The following is a 7,057-nucleotide window of genomic DNA, read 5'->3' as shown; positions in this document are numbered from 1 at the left end:
AAAGCATAGCACTACAAGCTAACTGCAACTGCTTCAATGTGAGTTTGATCCCCAGCCTCACAGGAGATACACATGGCACGGCAGATCTCTTCTGACCTACCCACTTTTCCCCTTAGCAGATTAGTTCACCAGTCTGTCTGTTCTGCTCCCCATTCTGTTTCTGGTGAATCCTCTCACTGCCCCTCCATCTCTGGCCTATGCTTCCAATTCTGTATGTATAAATAAATAAATCTTTATAAAAATAACTGCTATAAATCAGGCTAAGTGTTATGCTCACAGCAGCAAGTATTGGTGTTGATGCACCCTGTTAAGAAAAAGTGAAGATGGCTGGGGTTCTAATTTTGATTGAGGGAATTACAAGAGGAATCAATTCACATTAATTTGGGCTCCCAAGATACTTTATGTAAGAAATATTCCTGATTGACAAGACAGCTTGGCATTTTTAGAAATTGAAGGCAGAACAGTGAGACTGGAACAGATTATCTGGATAGAGAGAGAACTCAAAGAGTAAGATGCTGCTTTTGAAATCAGATGATTCAATCTTTGGAAAGGATTTTTACTTCAAAAAGGCTATCATCGTGTTAAGCACAGGGTTGGTATTTTGTTTGTGTGCTCTCACAGATCCTTTGGGAGATTGAGGATTAAGAATTGGAGAACACAGTTTAAGAGGAGCTGTCCAACCGAGAGTTGGCAGTGGTTTGAATTGCATCATGCCTGCTGATCGATAAAGGAAACTGGTGAACAGCATAGCCAGGAGGTATGTTGGCACGGTGTGGTGGTGGACTCTATGTGGTAGATGTGCAAGAGGGAGATTTCTCAGTGTCTTCATTTAAAAATTGTGCCCCTCTGGGCTGATGAAGAGGTAAAAATAACAATTGAAGAAATCAGAGTACTAAATTAAAGTAAATTAAATCATTTGAAAATTTTGTCAGATAGCAGCTATGTCTCAAGATAAAAAAGAAGATATATAATAAAAAAATAAAAAGTGAAATTGTCAGCAAATAAATCACAAGTATAGAAGTTGAATTCTGAGTTCAAGCTGCAAATTATTACACATCTACTATTTAGTTCTTGGCTGTGAGTCTGGAACATATGTTTTAAGTATTTACCTATATAGTTAAGTAAGCACACAATTACATGAAATCTGAAAAATTCCTCTAATCACTATATTCATTCTAATGAGCTTTATTGTTATATTTGCATGTACAAATATACAAATTTAATATATTTGTTTAATATACAAATGTTGTTAATTCTCCTTTGAATGTTGAGGGGGTTGCTATCATTTTCACTTCACAGAAGAGGAAACAGATTTAATGAGATCGCAAATTTGTCAAGGTCTTGTTTCTATATGCTTTTGTTGCCATACTCAAGTTTGGCTACCTTTCATTTACCAATAAATCTGGAGAGATAAAAGTTAGAGTTAAAGCAAAGTCTGGACCTTCTAGTAGACTAAGGGTTAAGTGTCAGAACTGTCACTACTAAGGCCTGAATTTGATCCACAGCCAGGGAGCTTGGGATCTCACTAGGGACCTCTCTTGTCTCTCCCATTGCTCCCCTCAGCAGTATACTTAAATATCTCTTCCTGTTTTGTTCCTCACTCTGTTTCCGGTGAAACTTCTAATCTCCCACACCTCTGGACTATATCCCTATTCACCTATGTAAAAGTAGAAAAATAAAAAATACAAAGTTTTATTAATTGGCCAATGATTTAAGATGGAAGTTCACACTGAGAAGTCATTCTCCTTAAATTGAAGAGAAACAGGGATTTATATGGGGGAGTATTAAGGAAGAGAAACTAAAGATCTATGTCAGTGGGAATTTAGACATATAGACAGAGCTTTCTGGGATTTGAATTCATATTCCATTTTCTTCCAACTTGTTTGTGACTAGTCTGGTGAGCATGTTTTTTTTTACTCTGGCAACAAGGCTGTGGATTAATCTTTGCAAAGATAAGGGACTTGCAATTTCTTCAAATTGGAGAAAACTTCTTCTTGCTTCCAGATCTTGCTCTTCATTCTTGAGGGACAAGAGGTCAATGTCCTTGAGCTACTTCTTACTAAATTGGGGTAGAAATCTGGGTGCTCAAAAAGCAGAAATCTTTCCTAGCTAACTTTACTTATGACTGGTTGTCACTGGTTTGTCATACCTATTAATTATACTCCTGAGTTACAATTATTTGAATGTTACTGTCTCCAGCCTTTTGGAGACACCCCACCCCCCAAAAATAAGCAATTGAAGACACATGAGTCAAAGATCAAAAGCAGCTGAAAAGTGGGATATGGCAAAGAAATATGAACTTAGCTGAAGGATTCTGGCTATTCATGGAACACTTCATACATAGAATATAAAAAGGCTCCTTCAGAGAACTGGAGTTATGAATTTCTATTGGTGCACCCCTATTCCTGTGGTGGGTAGCCCATTCTTCCTCTGCAGCCTCAGTTCCCCATCAGCCTTGGAGCTCAGCATCAGTTTGTTGATATGTTTCCAGCTTTTACGGATAAAGTATTTTATCCATTATTTTATGGATAAAATAAAAACAAGTTTCATGGAGAAATTTTAGTCACTTTTTCTCTTGTACCTTAGTGTCTAAGACCAAGTTAACCATTTAGCTTCCATTTAACTTTCTATACAAACTTCCCTTTGGTGCACTCAAGAATCCTAGTTTAGAAAGAACAAATTATTTAGGAAAAAAAAAAAAAGATGATGGTGCTTAGGAAAGGGTAGGGTCAGGAATATGTTATTCTTTTCATAATTGAGTCTGTAGTAAATTTCAATCAGGGACTGCTCAGATATAATGAATTATAAAATCATGCTTACCATTAATTAATTACATATTTTATTAATTGCACATTTCTCCCAATGGACTCAGTTGTTATGTCAAGATCTTAACCACCTACTATTAATAATGTGTGCCATAGGAATGTGTGACTTGTCCTCCGATGCAGCTGTCTAATTAAAGTCCCTTGGGTGCAGGAAAGTATATGTGGGTCGTTTCTGGGTCCTTTTACATCAAGGCTTTGGAGGCATTCAGCACTAAATGATTACAGAGTCACCAAAAAAGAGCTCAGTTATAACTGAACAGCCACCATGATCAAGTAGCTGCTTTCTATTGAAATAAAGTTACTTTATTATGTGAAAAAAAAATGTAATCATCTGAGCAGGTGCATTTTTTTTTAATGTTCTTAGGTTGTACATGTACATCTCTTTTTCTGCATAATAAAAATATGGTTAAATCTCTTAGATTTGAAGTCAATTGATTAGAGTTTGCTGTAACCCATAAACTAAAATTCGATATCAAAAACAACTTGAGGCCCTCCTTGGTGGCACAGTGGGTTAAGGCACAGCACTGAGAAGCTAAAGCCACTTCCGCATGAGTTCGATTCCCGCCTGCCCTGGAGGTGACCACATGGTGTGGCAGACCTCTCCTGACCCGCCCGCTGCTCCCCTCAGCAGTGTACTTCGTTGATCTGCCTGTTCTGTTCCCCACTCTGTCTCTGGTGAAGCCTCTCACCGACCCTGAGCCTCTGGCCTGTACCCCAGTTCTGTATGAACAAATAAATAAATCTTTAAAAAAAAAAACAAAAAACCTTGAAATTAAAGAAACAATGATGACCATAAAACAGTAGATAAAGAAAGTAAATTTTAAAAAGTTTTAAAAAGTAATGACAAACTTTATAAAAATTAATAGTTAATGTTCCAGGGAGTCTTAAAACCATATCCCTAATGCATATTTTCAAAGTGGTCAAAATAACTTCCTCTATGAGTTTGTATTTAATTACTTTTGCTTAGTATAATTATTTTTAAATAATTGTAATATGTAGCTAAAGCCATAGACTGTTACATGCAGCACCCCTAGAGGGGGGTGGCTGGTGAGAAGATAGATAGCTCTAGGGAAATGCTAAAAAGCATCACATTTTAAGGTTGGAGCGACGTATAAGAAACATAAGAGACTGCAGAAGTGGATGGAGCTTCATGCCTGTCTTCCAGAATGCTGTTGTGGGCCTCGGAAGGAAGATACCTCCAACATTCAACCTTAGAGAGGAAGTTTGGAGGGTTTGTGTGTAGCCATTGGTACTGAAACTTTTCATGGTTTGGCAGCTGTTACAATCTGGCAGAGAAGGCTAAGACCCAGAGCCAGGCACCTCACTGAGCTGTGTGGCTGTTTGTCAGGTTGTTCAGCCACTACATCTGTTGTCTTGAGTGTGGAGTGTCATACTGGGGTATCCTGGAAATCTCCAGGAGCATCTCCTGTTGCAGTTTCTGCTGTTTTCATGTTTCTGCTGTTTTCATGAGTTGGAACCTGGCACAATCTGGATGCTACATGCCCCAGGTCAGCAGAGGCAGAGATGACATCTTGGGCATGTGGCTTATCGTTCAGGAGAGAAGTATTGCATCCTCATTGGTGGGAAGAAGCCCTCTTAGCTGCTTTTGTTCAGGGCTGAAAAACACTGGATGCTGCTTCTGGTGAGGTAAAGGCCATCTTTGGCCTCAATAACTGTTTGTGTTTCCCTGGTTTGTTAAGTAAATCCCACTGTGGTTCCTGAGCCTAAGTAGTCTTGCAAATGTGTGCATGGGCGAAAAACTAGATAGTGCCTGGTAAAATATTTGGGCAGTGCTCTTGGCCAGTTTAGTGACCCTTGTTGCCCTGTATCATTATGTTATTTTAAATAACAGTTAATGCAAGTGTATTTCAGTAGATCCAAATGTTCTGCTCCCCACTCTGTCTCTGGTGAATTCTTACCCTCTGCACCTCTGGCCTATACCCCATATCTTTCATGCATAAATAAATTAAAAATATATATCTGGAAAAAATAGTAAAATCAGAGCACTGAGCCAGTTAGTCATATTCTAGCTTAAGTACTTGATGTCAAATGAGCCAAAGCTATAGTCTGCCTCATTGAATATTAACATTTTCCCTGAACAAAGTTCAAGTCTGTATATACCCAAACTCTGTAAAACCCCGTGGATATGATAATCCCACATTATGTTTATTACAATGAAATATTGTATACAAATTAATTTACTAATATCAGAAATGTCTACAGTGCATGATGATCCAAAGAGTGGTACTTATATGCTTTAAATCCATGAATTTTTCTATTGAGTTTATATTCTTAATTGTTTTCTTAATCAACATTATTAAAGAAAATTTGTATTTACTTTTCTTTCTTTTATTATGTGCCAAATAACATAAATATTGCTTTGGGACCATTAACTCCTCTTTAATCTTCCAAATGTCCTTATAGTTTAGCTATATCAGGTTAGATTAAATTAGATTTGAAAACTGAGAATTAAGAATTCTCTTTCAGCTTTTACATGTTAAACTTAGAGGTCATCATGCCTTTCATTAAGCAGAAAAAAATCTTAAAAATCTTTAGGCCAATGCTTCTTGAAAATTTAATGTCACAGAGCAGACTGCTACCTGTAAAACTAGAAAGACAGGTAAATCCAGGGATTTACAGCTTACAAGTGCCATGAAAAATCACTGGAATCAGCAAATAGTTGGACACTTAAACTGTATTGACCCATTTCTGGAAGTTCTAGGTGGACTTATTTGAGAGTTGAAGGCCCAGCCTTAATGGGGCCAATAAGATCTCCTACACATTAACTTCAGGAGCCCTCACAGTATAGGTCATAGCAATATCAAAAAAACCACCAACTTCTTGGGATGTGAGGGGAGGAGTAGCTACTTTTAAATATAACCAGCACATTGTACCTAACTAACACAGTTCTTCTCTCAAGATGAAATTTATCTTAGAGCCTAACTAACATGGAAAAGATACTTACCTCCAGACTTCTAAGATGTTTGTTTCTCACCTAAAGGTATGATGTGATGGAGAAAAGCTGAGAAGCATTTAAGAAAGTAACAACACAGGGACACAGGATCACTAAAAGTTTGAAACTTAATCATAGAATTCTGTACTGTTTCTTCCACTCCTGCTCCAATGACTTATATGTATGCCAATGAAACTCCAGCAAGTAACACTGGAATGAAAGAATGCCAAGCAACAAGTTTAACTCAAGGGGAGTCTATAAAGAAACAGAAATATAACATGGGCAAAAGAAACAAAGGTATAGTGACACCTGAAATGTCTGAACTTTGCAGCAATAATAAATAGTAGACAAAGACAAACAGGTAGCTTGAGAAAGAAAAACATGTATAGTAGAAAATAGAATATATATAAAGAGATAATACTGAAGGAATAAATAAATATTGGATATAATCATTATAATCTGTATATTTTATTGATCTAGCAGACATCTGTTTATTCATTTTTTTAAGGTTTAGTTATTAATAGATAAAATAACTTTAGTGTAAGGCAGAGATACAGGGAGTGAGATGCTACACTGGAGAACGAGGTGGGGCCAGATGAGCTGGATCTAGAGTAATACACTGCTGAGGGGAGCAGTGGGTAAGATAGGAGAGGTCTGTTGCATCATATGTGGGTTAGCTCCCTGCCCAAGGTTTGAATTCAGCCCATAGAGGAGACAGCAGTGACACTGAACCCCTAGGCTACCAACGAGACCCAACAAGTCTTTATTCTAAGTGCTAATAGCAACATTATACTTGATTATAACACATAGATTAATGTATGAATTACAGCATAAGAGAGAACTATGTTATAAATTACCTGGATTGCCAGATAAACAGTATTATTTCAAAATAGATTTATAATAGATTTCAATTGTGTATTGTAAACATTAGAAAAACAGTAAGAAAATACAAGGTAAATGCATTTTACATACTAGTATAGAGGAGAAACTATAGTCAAAAATATGACCCAATATTATGTGTGTTTCATATTTAGTTGAAAACTTCCACACAAAGTACTTGCACTTTAAAATTTATAACAGCTGTACTCATTATTGTAAAGAACTGTAAACAAACATGTCTTTCAATAGCTGAATGAACAAACTTACAATTTTATTCACTGGCACATTTTTTGGTAGTAAAATGGGGTGAGACATGGGCCCTCCCTGGTGGCACAGCGGGTTAAAGCACTGCACTGAGAAGCTAAAAAGCCACTTCCGCATGAGTTCAATTCCCGCCTGC

General features: G+C 37.1%; 1 protein-coding gene across 6 annotated transcripts in view; it reads left to right on the top strand.

Annotated features, from left to right (window-relative positions):
• Nucleotides 1–7,057, top strand: part of SNTG1 (syntrophin, gamma 1) — a 682,373-nt gene that overhangs the window by 381,860 nt on the left and 293,456 nt on the right. For 2 of the 6 annotated variants that reach the window (XM_012723048.1, XM_004679887.2), the window contains exon 1: nt 710–757. The exons of the other annotated variants lie outside the window; for them this stretch is intronic. The gene's annotated coding sequence lies outside the window, so the exon portion shown is untranslated. Of the gene's footprint in view, nt 1–709; nt 758–7,057 lie in introns of those variants that run through there. 6 annotated transcript variants of the gene reach the window in all.

This window comes from Condylura cristata, unplaced genomic scaffold (assembly GCF_000260355.1).
Source record: "Condylura cristata isolate star-nosed mole 26May11 unplaced genomic scaffold, ConCri1.0 scaffold00009, whole genome shotgun sequence".
In the NCBI taxonomy this organism is placed as follows: domain Eukaryota; kingdom Metazoa; phylum Chordata; class Mammalia; order Eulipotyphla; family Talpidae; genus Condylura; species Condylura cristata.
The sequence above is the reverse complement of the archived record's forward strand: the minus strand, read 5'-3'. Positions and strand labels throughout refer to the sequence as shown.